We start from the raw sequence: 19,691 nt of genomic DNA on the forward strand, positions 1-19,691 counted from the left end.
AGGTAGTGGGTTCGATCCCCACTCGAGGAATTGAAATATTTTCATTTCAAAGCTTTGGTTTATTGGTGTTGAGGCAAAACGCGGTGTTAAGTTTCGCCACTCAACACGCAATACCTCGAAAATTCAACGGTAAAATGGAGAACGGAATGTTTTAATAATAGGTTAACTCTGCCCACTTTACTGTTGGTAATGGTATACAATGTGAAGCTAATAATATATTAATAATTTTTAAAATTCTTTTGAAAAATAACTGTTTTCAATTTACACAAATAAGTATTTATCCCATTAGCAACCTACTAAGTGGGTGTTTTACATTCACGGCGCGATCATAGTGGAGTGGAGGGTTGTAATGCGACACGAGGCGACGTGCTACGCGGTAATTAAATCTTAATTATATATAACTAAAAGTTTTTTTATAATTATACCTTAAATTTATTTTTTGTGAGAGACAAGAAATATGCTTTTTTAAATTTCGTTATTTCTGGTTGTAGCATTGTGGCATAGTGAAACAGGCTGTAAACGTTTGTGTATTTCATTTCCTCAAGTAGAAATCGAACCTAAAACCTGTCGCCTGAACGCTTTCACCTGCGCTACAATTGGTATACTTTGAAGTATACCTACAATTCTTTTTGTTAGTTAGTTTACCTTTTCACAACCTGGCAGAGCCGTAGATTTTGACTTAGAGAATCTTTCTTTGTATATAAATTTTTCAGTGAACTAGAACAAACCAAGCTTCAGCTGATATTTCCAGAAAACAGCAAGTCAGAAATAAAAAGTCCTTCTAAAGTAGTGCAACGACTGTAACGAAACTTATTCCATTACTGTCTTGTGGTAACCACATGTGACATACAAATAAATGGAGTTCTCTACATCCATAAATGAAGTACTGGAATAGTATATGACCAAGAATTGTAACCAGCTCTTCTTGACTTTTTTACCTTTTTTGGACTCTCACGTTGTGTTGCATTATATGAGGAGAGCAGAGAGTATTCTGTTTGAATTTTATGTTTCAAAATTCAACAGAGTGTATATTAATAGTACTTATATTAGAAACATCTAACAGAATAAAACTTTTATTTTGAAACTATACTTTTTTTAGCTCTACGCTATATCTATATAGCTGGTTATGCAAACAGATCCTAGTGTTAAGACACTCCGTTCACTACTTTCAAGACATGAAAATAAGTATAGTCAGTTCTTTAAGTGGGGAAGGAACCCATAACCGTCACGTTTACTCTCCGACCCTGTCTCCTGGCGCCACGACCCACTCCATCGGTACTTGTCATATACATTCATTTCACCCTACTTAAAGTATTATTCAGAATAGAAATAAGGTCTGCACTCAAAAATTATAAAACTTTTATAATTAATTTATTTCAAACAGAATTATACCTCACCTGTCCCTTCACAATTTTGATTCAACATAAAATTATTAAAAGAAAGAAATTCATATTGTTTTGTTTTTTCTTGTATAGAACATTTCATGGATAATTGGTTGTTTTGGGTTCTGTCAATTATGTTGTCATAGTTTTTAATAATATTTTTTGTTTGTTATCGGCAATCAGTATTTCATTTAGTTTTCTTTTAGTATTTCTCTTTTGATTTTGTAAATATTTGTGACAACATTTACTGTTAAATTTCTTCGGTTTTATTGTTATTTTAACTCTATACCTGACTTATTATTTAACACATTATTATTTAATTAATTATTTTCACTTAGTTACAGAATAAAAATGTTTTTTATTAATGATATTTGCTTTACCTTAAAACTTGCTTATTTTTAGCCAAGTTTAAAAACTAGATACTTCTTAAACCTTAAGCTATATTATATTTTGTTTAGCATTTCATTAGTAAGACCATCAATTAAAAAGTAATTTAAACTAACTTTATCACGCGACAAGTCACGTAATATTAATTAACTTTGTATGGACACTTACCGTCTCACGCGACAAGTACCTCGTAGTGACGGCAGACAGTCATTCACGCTTCGCTATCACAGGCTATTGGCTGAAAGGGAAAGGGTTGCCACATTTTATTATACATATTTAATATTTTCCTTTATTTTTGAAAAGCTTATAGACATGACGTGTTAAATATTGAAAGTTATAATAAATAAACCGGTTATGTACGTTTTGGACATTAAGAATGAAATTTGAACGTGCCGGGATATGAACTAAGGACACTAAGCTATATTCTAGTTCTTAACTTTATGTTCTTTAATATTGTAATATAAATACATAAAACACACATTATATGAAGTTATGTAAATTAATATAACTAATTACATAAATATATCAATAATAAAAATAATTTTCTATCATCCTATCATCTGACATGGAGTTAATTAATTAATCATTCCTCCTAAGGGGATTTAAGTCCACAACCGTCGCTTTTATAGTTGCTTTTGACTCTGCGCCTCGAAACCCACGTGAAAAATAAATAAAGATTTTATTTTTTAATCCCAGATAACTCATGCTAATATAATAAATATAAACTATTAATTAAAACGAAATTAAGAAATGTCTATTTACTTTTAATTTACTATTCTTAAATATTCCGCACTCAATCACGCCACGCTATAGGCTGGAATGCAATTTAATATAAATCCTTAACGAGTGTGCTGGAGTTGGAGCTGGGAACATGTTTTCAGCATAATTAATCAACTTTATACACTCAATTCTCCCTGAAGCTTCGGTACCATTACCGATAATTTTAGTTAAAATAGACATTTTATTAAATTTTAATGTTTTTTTTTTGTTTTTCTATACGATATTTTTATTTAAATTATAAAAATTATTTTTTTGTTTGGTGGCGACTAGACCAGAAACTAATAAAAAGTGAAGTGACACGATACTTTAGCCTCAATTTTCCCTTTCAATTGCTGTTTTTTTTATGTTCACGCTGCCTATGGCTTATATTAGAGTAGGCTGGGGTTATTTGAGAACCTGGTGTTAAGACACTCCTATAAAACAGTTCCGTTCTCCTGTTTCCGTTGAATTATGGAGGCGTTGCGTGTTGAGTGGTGGAACTCACTAATCCTTTGTTTTGACTGTCCAATTTTTTTTAAGTGATGAAATCTAAAATCATTGTATTTCATTAGTAGTTTTTCGTAGGCCCAACTGCTTATACGCTTCCCTTATTATAATGAAAAAATAAAATTAGATTTTTTAAAGGATTTTTTTCTGTTCCGTTGTTCCCCCTAAGTAGAGACCATAGCGTTCCTCCGTTCTCTCCGACTACTCCGCTACAGATACAGCATGAAGCTAAGTTAACTTATATTTTTTTGTATTTTTTTATAACACCTACAGACATAGACGGTAACTAAAAATAGCGAATCAGAGACTGTATTACGTTTTATAGCGGTTTATATACATTTACTACTTGAAAAGTTATAAAAGAATAAAAACATCTATAAAATATATTTTTGTCGTAGAAAGAGGAAATATATTTTTAATTTTTCTCCTCTCTATTTTTGTCACTGTCAACCCTGTTTAAGCTATTACATTGTATAGGAAGGTATGATAGCCAAGGTCCAGTCTCTTTCGATGATAAACTTTAACTACTGCCCCCCCCCCCCACATGTCGTGCTTGTTTACCCTTCGTTGAGTTTTATATAGATACTTCTAAGTCTAAGTTGGGGCGATACTACTTTACGGTTTTTATTCATTTAGTTTCTATTTACAATGTTTTTGTAGGAATAGAAATGTGATTTTAAGTTTGATTTCACTGATTTCTTTTAATTACTTATTATTATTTATTATAATTTTTATTGATTATTATTATTTATTAATATGATGGGGTAGTAAGGTCAAATCTTACACTATTCGTATGTTCTACAGTGATTAAAGTGTTTTTTTAAATTTTGAGTTACTTATTTGAATGGGATTAGAACCCCTACCCGTAGTGCTAAAGCCATACTATTTGTCCCAACGGCCTTTATATAAAGTACTAGCGGCCCGCTCGCGGTTTCACCCGCGTGAAGTATGTTATTATTAATTTCTGTCTCCATGACTACGTCCTAGTGACGTCTATGCAAAATTTAAGACTCCTAGCATTTGTAGTAACGAAGTTTCATACAAACTTTCGACCCCAAAAACAACCCCTTAGAAGTCGAATATTGCAAATTCCCGTCTTAGCGAGCACCTACATCCTATAAGTAACTCCTATGCAAAATTTTACATTCCTAGCACTTGTAGTTTCTGAGATTTCGTGATGAGTGAGTGACCTTTCGATTTTATATATATAGATATATAAGTACTATAGTATCAGAATGATAATTGTAATTGTGTGGGTTACACACGTTTCAGCTAGCATGCGTGGGAGTCCGAAAGATATCAGTAGATAATATTTAAGTCCATTTATTTATATTTTGTGAATTTTACCTACTTCAGCGGAAAATGAGGAATGGAATGTCTTTCCCTCTGCTTAACCTGCTGTGTGCGGGATACAGCGTGAAGGGGTAAAAAAATGTGTTAATTATAAGGTACCCTTAGATATTTTTGGTATTTAAGTATTTTTTTTTCCTTCAAGGTCTTCGTCGCGTCGAAACTTGGACGACTCGGAGGGATGAATTATTTTTAATCACTCACTGGTAGCAGAAATAAGCGCAGCGTTGGGTTCCGCCACTCTACGCGCAATTTCTAGAAAAATGATCAGAGAGTGTACATTTATATAGAAAATAAAAAAAGAATAACGCTAAAACTTGTAAAATTCAATATTAAAATCTCTGCCTTTTCATCTAATATAATAATGGATTGAAGATGTTTTACCTTCCACCTAAGCTTTATTCGAAGAAATTAGAAAAATTAGAGAGAGATTTTTTTAATTTTAAATTTCATGTTTTCATTATATGTCTCGCATTGTGTACGTTTTAATGTTATTTGTTTTTAAATTATAATACAGGACTGTTGACTTGAGAAGGTCTCAATTCAGCAAAACATTGTATAACATAAATTGCTTCTTTTGAGGATTATTTCTAAATCACAGGTAGTCTGTGTTGGGGAATTGACGTAATTAAATTTTATTGTTAAAAGTAAAATTATATATGTTAACTAAATAGGTTGTGTGTTTGATTCCCACTCGAGGAAATGAAATATTTAATTCCCTAGCTCTGGTAAGGAGACAAACCGCGGCGTTGAGTTTTGCCACTCACATCACACGCAATGCCTCCAGAATAGGGTTGGAATGGGGAGAACGAAAGTGTCTTAGAAGAAATGGAATGTCTTATTACTAGGTTCCCAGGTTCCCTTGCTATGTGCTTAATACAGCATAAAGCTAAGAAATAATGGTCATAGTAATATGTGAAATTTCATAATTTCAAACCAGTGCCCAGGTAAGGGAATTAGAGTCCTTTTAAACGCACTCTAAATAACTGTTATAAAAGCAACTCTTGTAGTACTTCTCCTCACAAATTTCACTTAAATTTTTAGAACTATATGTTTCAACTAAAACTCTTGACATTGGGGAAAGTCATCCATTGAAACTTTAAATTTATCTTTTTACCCGATTCTGAACAGAGTTTATTTGCGAAATTTCTGTATTTTTGCATCGGCCATTATTTTCTCATGAAATTACTATTATTTAAGATCAAGCAGTTTTTTTAGCTTCAAATATTTTTGTGCTACTTTCTTTATTATGCATTTTTCTTTTATAATAACATTTTTGCCCAATTCATATGTTTTTTTCCGCTTCACGCTGAATCCCGAATATATAGCACGATTTTTTTTCGGTTTCGGTTGGATTCTAGCGGTTTCGTAGAAATTTCCTTCCACGCGGCACCGAACTGTGGAATGGCCTACCCGCGGCAGTGTTTCCAGGTCAGTACGATATGAGTACCTTCAAAAAGCGCGTCTATCTCCACCTCTAAGGTCGGCAACGCACCTGTAGCTCTTCTGGTGCGGCACGGGGTCTGCTCTGCTGCAGGTGACCCGAACGCTCGTTTGCCTTGTCCTTTTTCATAAAAAAAAAACGATAGGCAAAGGGAACCTAGTGTTAAGACACTCCCCCATTTTCCGTCGTATTCCGCTTAACACACAATGGCTCCAACATTCGACGAAAAGTGAGGGAATAGAAGTGTCTTAATGGGAACGAAGTGTCTTAACAGTAGGTGTCCATGTTCCATGGTTTTATCAGTCCTGGTAATTCCTGGGAATTACTATTCTACGGTTCTTTTCGGTTGGTGACATTTATTAAGGAGGACTATACGTGAGTAGATGACGTTAATAACTTCGGTGTAATCCGTGGTCCAAGTTACCTCCTATACTAAGTATTTATATATTTTCAGCTATATCAATTTAGCCACGCGTGTGAACATCTAAGAACTAATAAAACAATAAATATCAACAATAGTAGAACCAATACATTTTTATTGGATTCGAACCCATACCCAAAACTCCAAGAAAATGTATCTAATTAATTAAACTTGTTTGTTTAGGCATCGTCATAAGAGTTCTTAACGATTCCGTTTCCGTCGTTTTATGAAAGGCTCTCGTTGTAATGAAAGTATCTTAAATAGCTTGACCCAATTACTCGGTAATTGAGCATCCGAATTTAGTGTCACCTTCATTATAATTATTGAAATTTGATGAAAACAACTATAATATGTGTAATTATTTTTAAATTAGAGACCGTGGTGGCGCAGCGGCACAAGGGTGTGACTGTAACGCGACGGTTGTGAGTTCGATCCCCACTGGAGGAAGTGAAATATTTATTTACGTTTCATTCATTTCTTCGCTCTGGTCTCGAGGCAAAGCGCGGCGTTGACTTCTGCCACTCAACACGCTATGCCTAAAGAATTCGGCAAAAAATGGGGAACGGAGTGCCTTAACACAGATTCTTCCCTCTGTCTACCCTGCTGTGTGCGGGGAAACAGCGTGAAGCTGATTTTTTTATTTTTTATTTTTAAAATTTGTTTATTGCCTTTTGTTTAAGATATATGTATATAACGTTAGATAAAAAAGTCTCTTTGTACTATAACCTGCGTACAACAGTGTGGACAGAGGCTACTTTCCGCCTATTATTTAAGACATTGAATTGACCTGTTGAGTGACGAAACTCTATGACACGTTTTGTCTTTAAAATGTCAAAACGTAATAGTAATAAAATTTTTTTTTTCTTTGCGGCTTCGAACCCGCTACCATTACGTTCCAGCCAGATGCTTTCCCACTGCGCTTGTTCTGAGTAGATATACAAAATACAGAAAAAAGCTGAGTATAAGATAGTAACTTAGATGCATATTAAATATATAATATTTTTCGTTCATTACGACTATGGCTAGACCTGACCAAGCGAATTTATCCGTATTCCGTAAGTAAAATGGCGATCCGTAATTTATATAGATACCTAAATCTTATATTATATTTTTTACTGCCTTTGTGATAATTAATGGCTGTTTAATATCTTCATTATCATTTAATAGAATTTATAATAATAATAATAATCAGCTTTACGCTGTACCCCGCACACAGCAGGGTAGGCAGAGTGTTAAGTTACTCCGTTCCCCATTTTCTGCAGAATTCTGGAGGCATTACGTGTTGAGTGGCAGGACTCAAAGCCGCGCTTTGCCTCGACATCAGAGCAGAGAAATGGAAATATAAATTGAAATAAATATTTCTAAATAGATGCAAAAAGTGCGACTGCAAAATCGACTGGTTGTGGGTTCGTTCCGCACTCGAGGATATGAAATGTTAAGTTAAAAAAATCTAGCATTAATATTAGATTTTTTTAACAAAAAGAAAATAATGAAATCTCGATCTCCCCCTTAGTCTCTCCCTTATGAAATCTCGTTATTTTCCTGCTACTCCCCTCCTTTTCGATAAAGACTTCATTAGTAAAAGGTATCCCATCAAAAACATAAATGTAAAATGAAAGCCAAGTTCTGTAATAAAACGTATGCTTTCAGCGATAAAAGAAGTGAGATGTAAATGTATGCATATCTGACTTGGCTAGTTTTCATATGAATTTACAATAGAATCTGAATAGAATAGAATTTGAATATGTTCATTTATATCGATGTAAATTAATTTGAAAACTAGCCAAGTCAGATATTACACATAAATAAAGTCTCCAAGTTGTAAGAAGAATGGGCATTTTCAGTTGTTATAAAATATTTTATATTGTTAAAAATAAATTTCAGGGCTGACCATTGAACTTGGCATACATTTACATCTCACTTCTTTTATCGCTGAAAGCATACGTTTTATTACAGAACTTGGCTTTCATTTTACATTTATGTTTTTGATGGGATATCATTACTTTTTGTACAGAAATTATAAGTAGGAAGGTTCATAATGTAATCAATATCAAAATATTCTTTATTCAATTTGCCCATTACAAGTACTTTTCCTATAGGGAGCTACTACGGCAAGAAACGCAAGAGTTGCTCTTTTTAACCGACTTCTGTAAGAAAAGGATGTTATCAATTCGACTGTATTTTTTTTTTATTTTTTTTTTTATGTTTGTTACCTCATAACTTTTAACTGGGTGGACCGATGTTGATAATTTTTTTTTTATTTGAAAGGTATAGCTTCCCGAATGGTCCCATTTTTTTTTGGTCCATGTCTGACAATGGTATTCATGAGAAAATCACATAAGTCTTAAATTTGCATTATGCATGTGCGCGACTAATAGCCGAATAACTCAATGTCGCGCCAACCGATTTTGATGATTATTTTTTTATTTGAAAGGATACACTTCAAGGATAATTTGGTGAAAGTTTGGTTAGGTTTCGATTATGGAATCCGGAGAAAATTGAGAAAGTTTGTTTTTTTTGGTCAAAAATTAATTATACTGTAATAGTTACAAGCAAAAACTTTTTAAATTGATGTCAGAAGTGAGATTCCTGATCGTTGCATTTCTTTTCAACCAATCTCAAAAAAGAGGATGTTCTCATTTTCAACCAACTTCAAAAAAGGGAGATTCCGAATTCACCCGAATACTTTTTATGTTTGTTCTTGTCAATATACCAAAATGTAACTTTGCACAAAAATAATAGCTAATTAAATGAAGTTTTACATAGAACAATCACAACCACTCGTTGACAACCACTACCACCTCCATCACCACTCGTACAAGAAGCATCATTTTAAGATCTACCCATCACTAAAAATCGTAAAATAAATTAATTTTTAACAAAAACAAAAACCGACTTCTAACAAGGAACTAAAAAGTGAAAAATAATTATATAAAGATTTTATAATTTTGAAGTCGGTGTCAAACTAATGCTACAACACCCTTACTACAATATCTAATAACTAAGCCTGTTTGTTTTACTTGGCACCGACTTGAAAATTATAAAATCTTTATATAATTATTTTTCACTTTTTAGTTCGTTGTTAGAAGTCGGTTTTTGTTTTTGTTAAAAATTAATTTATTAAATCATAGTTTAGAGTAAGCGCTTCATAGGACATTTCTCTTCGCCGAATAAACCAAGTAGGACAACATTGTGATAATACACTTCTATCTTAATATTGTACAAATCTACTGCAGCCTTTATTTCGGAAGTAGCTCCGTACGTAGTTAAGCAAAGCATGTCTTCTTTAGAAGAGTAAGGATTCCCGTTTCGAGCGCTAGTGTAGATACTTAAATCATTCCAGTTACGACATACGTACTCTACTATAGTCTCGCGCAATTTATTAGTTTGTTGTATATCAATACGCTCAAACGAAGAATATGCAAAAGCATGGAAGAGACAGCTCCCATCGGGAGGCATTGGAACAATTCGGTGTAAGTTCTTGTTTCAACCACAAGCAATTCTATTGAACGACTCATTGTTCAACATGTCTTGGAAAAAATATAAACAATAAGTTTATTAAGTGCTGACGGTACCAATCTGAATTGATATGATCCCAAGGTCGACTTCGTTCTGTGCCGTTTTCACAAGTGTTCCTAAAACCAGTAAAATCATGAAACCCAGGCCAAAAAAACCATTAAAATATGAGCGCCTTCGTACAATAAAATATATCTAATATAATTAGGTATTTACTTTTTTATTATGGTCAATAATATTATGTTTTATTACTCTTAAGACGATATTTAATTATATATGAAAATAGATTATATTTATCTATGAATCTCGACTATAGTTTTTATTTTGTTGATTAAATGACAGTTGTCAGATTAGAAAGTAATTAATGTATGCTGCGTTTAGAAATCTGATATATTTATTATTTTTTTTTTCTAATTTTATTATTTTGTTGGAATAACTCAACACGCAATGCCTCCAGAGTTCGATGGAAAGAGGGGAACTGAGTGTCTTAACACTAGGTTCCCTCTGTCTACCCCGCTATGTGTGGGATGCATCGTAAAGCGGATTTATTTATTTTTTATTATTTTGTTTAAGTAATTTTTAATTTTCTCTTTTTTACTCTTATTTTTTTTATTAACAATTACTTAAATTTTTACTGTTAATAATTACTTTATAATTACTTCTGTTAAGATAGCTGGTAGGCTGACAATATATCAAATTAAAAATCAAACCAGCTTCACGCTGTATCCCGCACACAGCAGAGTAGACAGAGAGAACCTAGTGTTAAGACACTCAGTAACTCCACTTTCCATCGAATTCAGGAGGCATTGCGTGTTGAGTGGCGGAACTCAATGCCGCGCTTTGCCTTGGTGGAAATATAATTTTTAATAAATATTTCAATTCCTCGAGTGGGAATCGAACTAACAACCAGTCGGTTTTACAGACACACTTTGTGCCCCTGTGCCACGACTGACCTTACAGATAGTATATTATTATTAAATTTTATATATATTTCTATCAATATAATTATTATTTTTATATTTATATTTTAGTGTATTTTTTTTCTGTTTTAGGGTTCTGTACCTCGAAAGCAATAAAACAGAACCCTTATAGGATCTTATATAGGACTTAGTACTTAAATATTGTAATAATAATTTAATATCAAATACGTTAATCAACTATGCAAATACTCTTAGTATAATAAGTACTAAAACATATGTTTAAATTATAATAAATAATAATGAAGGATGTTAATCCATTTATTATCTATATATATAAAAGGACTTGTCCTCACTGACTGAGGTAAGACGCACACACAGCCGTAACCGCTGTGCGTAGAAACGTGAAATTTGAACAGATGTTTACTTTCGTAATCTGGACATCCACTAAGAAGGGATTTTAAAAATTATAACCCTAAAGGGGTGAAATAGGGGTTGTAAGTTTGTATGGAATTTTTTTTAAATCGGCACCGATTTTTATAAAATTTGAAATTCGGACTCTTAAAAGTATTTAATTGAACACATGTTTCATGATTTTCTAGAATTCAATCCCTAAAGGTGTAAATAAGGGGTTGAAAGTTTGTATGGAAAAATCTTCAAATCCCCACCGATTTTTATAAAATTAGAAATTTCGACTCCTAAAAATATTTCATTGAACACATGTTTCATGGTTTATTAGAATTCACCCCTAAATAAGCTAGCGAAGCTGCGCGCGTCCGCTAGTATTTTTATATGTTTACGTGAAGCCCTTGAAGTCCACATGATGACAGGCTTTCTCAGGACATAAATTAGAGTCATTTTCAGCTACAAATGGAGACATATCTTATCTTAAAATATACTTGAAAGCATCGTGTTGTTTTAGATGGCTTACGTAAGTAATAGTGAAGTTAGTCTACAAAACAAATAAAATATTTACTAACGTGTGACATAAATAAAAGCAACAATATATAAATAATGCATTGCTCTTATATTATGCCAGGCGCTACACTATAAGTAAATGTGCCTAATTGAATCTATTTATTGAAAAATTATAAGAAAATATTTAAAAAATACTAGTTTCGGATTTTTCCCTTGATATACACCCAATTACTTAACCGGATGCTAAATTTCACCATTCTAGGTCATCTGGAACTTGGTTAACATTAAGGTCTATAGGTCAGTCACCCCCTAAAAATTAACGATTTTTGGACGTCATTATCTAAATAACTGTTTGAGCTGTATTTATGAAATTTTATGCACGTATACGGTAGGGGGTCTAAATATTTGAACCAAATATTACAGGTTTAGGTGGAATAGTTTTTGAGTTACGAATAGGTAAAAAGTGGCTTCAAATGGTTCGTGTAAAATAACACACGGTGCTGCTCGCCAGTTCTGAAACCCAGAACTTGGCACGCGCTTCCGCGCGTTTTAAATAACCATTATAGACGGATAGTTTTTCCATGTCAAACATAATTATCTGACATGGTAACCCTATTGATAAATGCCCACGTCGCTGATAAGCTGATGAAGCCCAGAATAGACATGACGTGTGCTTTGTATGACGAGCTTCGTCAAAGCTTTCATTTGAATGGCGTAAGGGAAATGTGGTTATTTGTATTGATTTTTTTTTTGATAGATTAATTCATTATCAGGCTGACGGTACTGACCTTTCCTAATGATAAAATTAGGTGCAAATAATGAAAAAAGTATTAAATTAGTTGCTTATGCTATGCTACTTTCAATATTTCCGAAATTGGGAGTAATATGCGGGAAAAAGAAAGAAACTGGAAAAAGCTAACTTGCCTAACTAAGAGGAGGTACCTTAAATAAATATGTAAACGTACCTATAGCGGAGAGACTCATTGCGGTTTCCATTTAGATCAAGTTTGAAAGTTTTATAAGAAAGAAGTTTGATGCCAGTCGTGGCTCAGGGATACAAACGTGTGGTGACAAGGTGTGGGTTCGATTTGTGTGTTTGACCAGAGCGAGGAAATAAAATAATAAATATTTCAAGTCCTTGGAAATCGAATCCACAACCTGTCCCTTACAATTATACGACTAAACAATAGTGAAAGCATCTATTTATGTTTAAAAAATGAAATGATTTTATTTATAAAATATTTTCTATTCTCGGATTTACTTAAGATAACATCATTGATTTACAAGATTGATTTCTGCCGCCATACTGTCCCTAAATTCAGAACAAAGGGTATAAGAATAATAAAAATAATCCTACTTTTAAGACATTCCTTTACACAATTTTCAAGACAAATACATTGTAACTGAAAATTATTTATATAAAATAATTTCCCTATTTGGTAAATGAACTCACAACCATAGAATTTACAGATGGACGCTATTCCACTGCACCATAACAGCCTCGAATATATTTAATAATTTGTTTTCTATGCCTCCAGTTAAAACATTATGACATACATATATTTAGATTTGTTTGTCTACGTTGAATGACAGCAGCACGATTTGTTTACGTGAACTAAATACAAAATAATTTCGATGTTTTTTTATAAAATTTCATAAAAATGTATATAAAGACCGCCCTGGTGCAGTATTTTCAATTTATCATTCTGGTAACAAGTCAAAGCGCGGCGTTGAGTTCTGCCAATACACCAGAATACACCAGTTCTGCCAATAGTTCTCAGAAACCAGCAGAAAGTGGGGAATTGGATGTCTTAATTGTGACGATTTGTCTAGTTGGCAACCTCTGCTTTTTCAGTTATATGCGACTGTAACGCGATGGTTGTGGGTTCGATCCTCACTCGAGGAAGTGAAATATTTATTTACGTTTATATTTCCATTTCTTCGCTCTGGTGTCGAGGCAAAGCGCGGCGTTCAGTTCTGCCACTCAACACGCAATGCCTCCAGAATTCGGCAGAAAGTGGGGAACGGAGTGTCTTAACACTAGGTTACAGTAAGTACACCTTGCTGTGCCTACCGTGCTGTGTGAAGCTGATTTTTTTTAATTGGATGCGGGATAGAGCGTGAAGCTACAAAAGATTTAAAATAATACATAGGTATTCATTTTAAAAATGAAGCAAATGTCGCAGTGCTCGTGTAACACAGCTGTTACACTGACTGTAATAATTGCCGATTCATATTCAATATATATAAGGAAAATTATATTTCAAAATACGGGTCTTTCATATGGTTATACAAAGACGGGTGTATTTCATTACCTAAAACGTGGACAGGACAGTAAGAAAAGAGTTTTTTTTATATATTAGCAGCATATAGAGTTAGTATATGTTGCGTACGCGACGCGGCGTTGAGTTCCACCACTAAAAACGCAATGCGTCCAGAATTCGGCGGAAAATGGGGAACTAAAGGACCCTACCCTACTATGCACCGGTTACAGCGTAAGCCTAAAAAAATAATATACATATATATGTACATATATAATATATGCAATTTTTACCAAATCACATAAAAAACTTATATCAAAAAACCCATAAATCACTGCTGTTAGCTTGGAGTAAATGTATTGTCACTTAGCTAGGGAAAAAGTTAGGAAAAATCGTTTGGAAGTTCACATCTTATCACTCGTATAGATAAGGAAAGCTGTCGAATTAATTACAAAAAACAACGACCGAACGCCCATTTCAAAATCCATTGACGTTTTAATTCTACAAGCTCCTTACGCTATATATAGGCAACGAGCATTGTATGTGAAACGATTTTTATTTCCCTTCTAAATGATATATAGAAACGACGGTTTTCAGATTTCAGTTTTCTATGGGACTTCAGTTCGCGCGGTCGTGTCGCTTCAAGGAGGAGTTGCTAACAAGTTGTTCTTATCGTATAGTAAAGTGGTGTGCTAAGTGACGACGGTAAATAGATTTATGCCAATAATAGGAACAAAAGGTTCCCGAACTTCCCTAATAGGCGTTCGTAACTTTGGTTGGTGAGTTTAGTAATTTTATTATGGCGTTGTTATAAGTGATTGATGGTACCGTGTAATGGGAAGGAAGTATGTGTTTGCAAGAATGTGTACTGATAAGTTTATTCTCTAGAATATTTACGTGGTTTCGGTCACGTTTTATATGTGTTTTATGGTAGAGGTATGCAAATTTGAGGATGTCGTGGTATATTGGGATCTCTTTTGACTGTAAACTCGATGGTTCTGGGTTCGATCTCGACTCGGGATAGCTCCACGCTGTAATTTGCACATAGCATGGTAACCAGAGGAAATGTTAAGAAACACCGTTCCTTATTAGTACATGTCGTTTCACATTCTGTCGAATTCTGGAGGTATTGGGTGTTGAGTGATGTAACTCAACTGCGCCCTTCCAGAGTCAGGTAGTGAAAATATTAAATATTTCATTCCCTCAACAGAGAAACAAACCCACAAACGTCACGTTTACAGTCCCACGCTTTGCACTCAGGTGAATACATAACTAAATATTTTATTAACTTAATTTTGGCTTTGGTGGACAATGTGCTGCGTCGAGGTGCTCTCCGGGTAAAACTGTACGAGTACAATGTTTTTTTAGAAGTGCAATAGAAGCTTGACATTGAAAGTTAACACTCGAGTGAACGTATATTATGAAGCTTTAGAGGTTATGTTCTAGTATAGTCTATTTTTTTTTATTTAGCTTACCTCATAGTGTAAACAGTTCATAGATTGTTTCTTTTAAGTATATTACGAGTACGTCATTAATATAAATGATTAATTAATTTCTCATTGTAATTATTATTATTTTCCGTTAATTATTTCGTTTTTTTTTATTATTCAACATTTATATAGCAAAGTTGGCAGTGGAAATCTGACTACGCCTTGTCTTGCCAGGGCAAAAAAGACAATAGCTCATTCTATATCATATACACATTTATATTCTATTGGCATATACATACATGTTATTTTGAATACAATATAAAACAAACACAAAATATTTTATATTGTAATTTTTTTTAAGTTTCGAAATATATGTAGAAAATATCTATTTTCACGAGGTTAAAGCACACGTAAATGGCACACCGTTTAAGCCAATATAAATGGCAAAAGTTTAAAACTGACATTAAGTCCACTTCTATATTTCAATTTGGTTAAAAGAGGGGAGGAGAAATATATAGGGGTCGCTGTTGAAGATGAATAGTTTAATTTAAAATGGAACCTTTCTTGTTATTTATTGTATGAATTATCTCATCCATCACTGAGTGACTTACACACAACGCACAGACAAAGATATTGGATTTTGAAATTTTAAATTTCACTTTTAGGGGATGTAGGTGAGGAGAGATCTTTTCCCGAAATTCTTATGGAAATGGGAAAAAATGAGGCTTTCCATTTGATGTCTTAAATGGAATATATGAAATAATTTGGTCGATATAATGTCTATGTGTGTTATATCAAACTTTTATTAAGCTTAGTTAAGCGCATAAAGTAATTTCAAATAGCTTTTTAAATAAAAATGTTTAAATCAATTAATTCGGCGTTGATTTCCTCCACTCCACATGCAGTGTTGTTCTTAGCCTCTTGTGGTTCACAAAATATATATGTAAGACTATGGGTTCGATTCCCACTCGAGGAAATGAAACATTTAATATTTTCATTTCATCACTCTGGTGTAGCGAACATAAGAAATGAAAATTAAATATAGCTTCACTGTGTATGTCAAACTAAGCAGGCATACGCCTATATAGAACCTGAGAAAGTAGTGTTAATACATTCCGTTCCCATTTTCTGACGAACTCTTGAGGTATTGCGTGTTGAGTGGAAGGACTCAACACCCCGAGCTGCTGTTACCAGAGCGAGGAAATGAAAATATTAACTATTTCCACGAGTGAAAATCGAATCCACAACCTGTCTCGTTTAACCGGCCTCTTAAAATAAGACTTGAACCTACAAAAACAGCATCAAATCAGGTTCATTTGGAATGAAAAGCAAACATTAATTTATAATGTGTAGAAAATGTTACGTATAAAAGCGAAGAAAGATTGTATTTCTAAAAGAACATTAAATTGAAGTCTATAAAGATTTTAGTTTGAACAATACAACAGTACTTCGTTCTAGGTTTCTAAACAATATGGGTCAATATTATTTACCTTTTCCAATGTAGTGGTTGAACGAACAGAGGATTTTACTTTGAATTGTTTTGCTACTTTTATTTACCTTGACAATTCTTTTATACATATTAGAGGGAGAGTACAGTAGGTAATTTTCTTGACAGGTAAGCGGAGAGAAAAGAGTGGTAGACCACTCTGATATCCACTTTCGGCCTGAATTTAGGATAGTGGGTGTCGAATCTACAATAATAATCGTGTTGGTAATTTCTTAATTGCGTCATGACTGTAAAAAATACACACGTGTATTTTCATTTTTCATTTGATAAATATATTTATTAAATGTGTATTTTTTTTGAGGCCGACGTTCGATTTCCGCTTGGGGGACTGAAATATTTAATATTTTCATATCTTCCTTCCTTGATTTCCTCCATTCAACGCGCAATATCTTAAAAATTCTAATTAAGTCTTAACACTAGGAGAATGATCATTTTTTTTCTTTCACCTCTTCTCCTTTCAGGTGAGAAAGAGCGCGGCGTTAAGCACTGCCACTCAACACACAATGTTTTAGATTTACGCGGAAAGTAAAAAAAATGTCTTTGCACAAGGTTCTTTCTGGTTATCGCTAAAAGCTAATAAAGATGAGAAAACTAATGGGACGTACCAAGATTTGAACACGCTCCTATAAATACGACCCCCTTAAAAGTATTAATAGGCTCGTGTCTTACAAGCACGCCGCTACTGTGAATTTTCTTGGAACCTTTTCGTTTATTGTTAGGACCTCTGTAAGAAAAATTTTTCCAAACCTCTGCCCGAAAAGCATTAGAAAGATTAATCATTTAGCAAGAAAGTATTCTATTTTATAAATAATTTTATTGATTTTATTTATATTTGTACATTTAACGTCAAAATATAGAAAAAAATATAAAATGCCGTAACTTTTCCAGCTTCACACTGTTACCCGCATACAGCATGGTAGGTAGAAGGAACCTAGTAAAGGGACACTCTGTTTCCCACTGTCTGCCTAATTTTCAAGACATTACGTGTCAAGTTGGAAGTGGAACAAAAGAAAATAATTCTTTGCCCCCCCCAGAGGGAATTGAATGTACAATCGTCACGTTAACAATCAGACGCTGTTCCAATTCGCCTTCACTGCCTCAAAACACTTGCAACAATACTTGTATAATATACGCAAGGAATTCGTATTCGTTATCTATATATATAAAAGGACTTGTCCTCACTGACTGAGGTAAGACGCACGCACAGCCTTAACCGCTGTGCGTAGAAACGTGAAATTTGGACAGATGCTTACTTTCGTAATCTGGACATCCACCAAGAAGGGATTTTGAAAAATTTTTACTCTAAAGGGGTGAAATAGGGGTTGAAAGTTTGTATGGAAAAATTTTTAGGTCGGCATTTACGTATCGGAAATTTTTATAAAATTGTAAATTCAGACTCAAAAAATATTTAATTGAACACGTATTTCACGGTTTCTTAGAATTTACCCACTAAGGGTGCCAATAAGCAGGCGAAGCTGCGCGCGTCCGCTAGTATACTATAATATTTTAACCAATAATAACTATAACCTATAGACTATATTCGCTTTAATTACATACAATAATGCCTAATAATTGGTTCGGATCACGATCCCAATTATCGTCATTTGTCTTAGAGGAATGGCGCTTTATGTTATACGACATTACATATAAATCAAAGGCATTGTAATTATCGCCTTGTTTTCGCTATTCAGTGCTTACTGAGTTAGTTATTGGAGGCGCGGTTGGTAGTTCTAAGTTCGATTTAGTTTAGGCAGTTTAATTTAGAGCTTAATACATGGAAATTAAATTAAATATTATTAGTTAAAATAAAGATGACGAGTCTGTATGGTTGATCGCGATAATCTCAGAAACTACTGCACAAAAAATATTTTTGCGTTAAAACGTTTATTTTTCAAGGAAAGCTATATATAGGCTCAACACACAGTGCCCCCAGAATTAGCGCTAAATGGGGAACACAAGTATTTTACTGGGAACGGAATATCTTAACACTAGATTCCCAGGATACCTCTATCTACCCTGTTACGTGCGGAATACAGCGTAAAGCTAACAAAAGATAAAAAATACACACTATTCTTAATAGATAAAAGGGCTACGGCGTAGACTATGCTACGATGGTTTCTATGTAGAATGTAGACATAAGAATAAATGGATAATTCCGATACTTTGACTTACATTATAGTTAAATTAAAATTTAAATCAATATTAAATCATATTTTAGTTACTTTTAAATAATTTAGAAAAAAAATACTTTTTTAAATTTATGCATTTTTTATACTTTGCGTCCAAATTATTTATCGATATAATCCAAAATCTAAAAGAAAACTTTTAGAAAAGTTAAATATTTTAAATTATATTAATATTGACTATGACTTAAAAAATTTGAAATTAATAATTATAATCTATGTCCCTTTTTAGTGTTTTGGGAAAAGATAAAATTGTTGATAAAGAAATGTTAATAAAATATTACGATTCTTTTAAAAAATGGACATTTAATTTAATTTCTTTGTCGATAGAGTTCTATCAAAAAAGTATAACAACGCAATAAAATTTTAATTGACTCTTATATTTGAAATAATGGGCTGTAAAGTTAATTATCTGTTATTGGAATAAAGACCGTAACCTTATAAAAATAAGAGCTAGTATCAAAAGGCACAAGTTTGATGTACGTACGAGAAGAATATTAATTAACGCAATATATATGAGAAATTTAATTATAGTGTATAAAATGTAATAAAATTAATATTTGTTATTGTTTATTTTTATTTTCGTCGGTCCTATAGGAATAATTGGTTTATTTTTTAAGAATATTAATAACTTTTTCTCAGTAATCCGGGAATTTAATTTCAGCCTTAAAAGTATGATATTTTTATTTCATTCATTCTGTTTTAAGAT

At 33.0% G+C, this 19,691-nt stretch overlaps 1 protein-coding gene and 1 long non-coding RNA gene across 5 annotated transcripts in view; one reads left to right on the forward strand and one right to left on the reverse strand.

Annotated features, from left to right (window-relative positions):
• Positions 1–19,691, forward strand: part of Ac78C (adenylyl cyclase 78C) — an 80,264-nt gene that overhangs the window by 13,494 nt on the left and 47,079 nt on the right. For 2 of the 4 annotated variants that reach the window (XM_085192721.1, XM_085192725.1), the window contains exon 1: positions 14,485–14,641. The exons of 1 other annotated variant lie outside the window; for it this stretch is intronic. The gene's annotated coding sequence lies outside the window, so the exon portion shown is untranslated. Of the gene's footprint in view, positions 1–14,484; positions 14,642–19,691 lie in introns of those variants that run through there. One more of the 4 variants, XM_085192723.1, reaches the window with a different exon arrangement.
• On the reverse strand, positions 8,384–10,889 carry LOC146534290 (uncharacterized). The gene is made up of 2 exons (XR_014878409.1): positions 9,983–10,889; positions 8,384–9,885 (listed from the first exon to the last, which is right to left on the reverse strand). It is a non-coding gene; the product is annotated as an uncharacterized LOC146534290 (long non-coding RNA).

Source organism: Heliconius melpomene, chromosome 11 (assembly GCF_056956725.1).
Source record: "Heliconius melpomene rosina isolate 202511_hmr_F chromosome 11, ASM5695672v1, whole genome shotgun sequence".
Lineage (NCBI taxonomy): Eukaryota > Metazoa > Arthropoda > Insecta > Lepidoptera > Nymphalidae > Heliconius > Heliconius melpomene.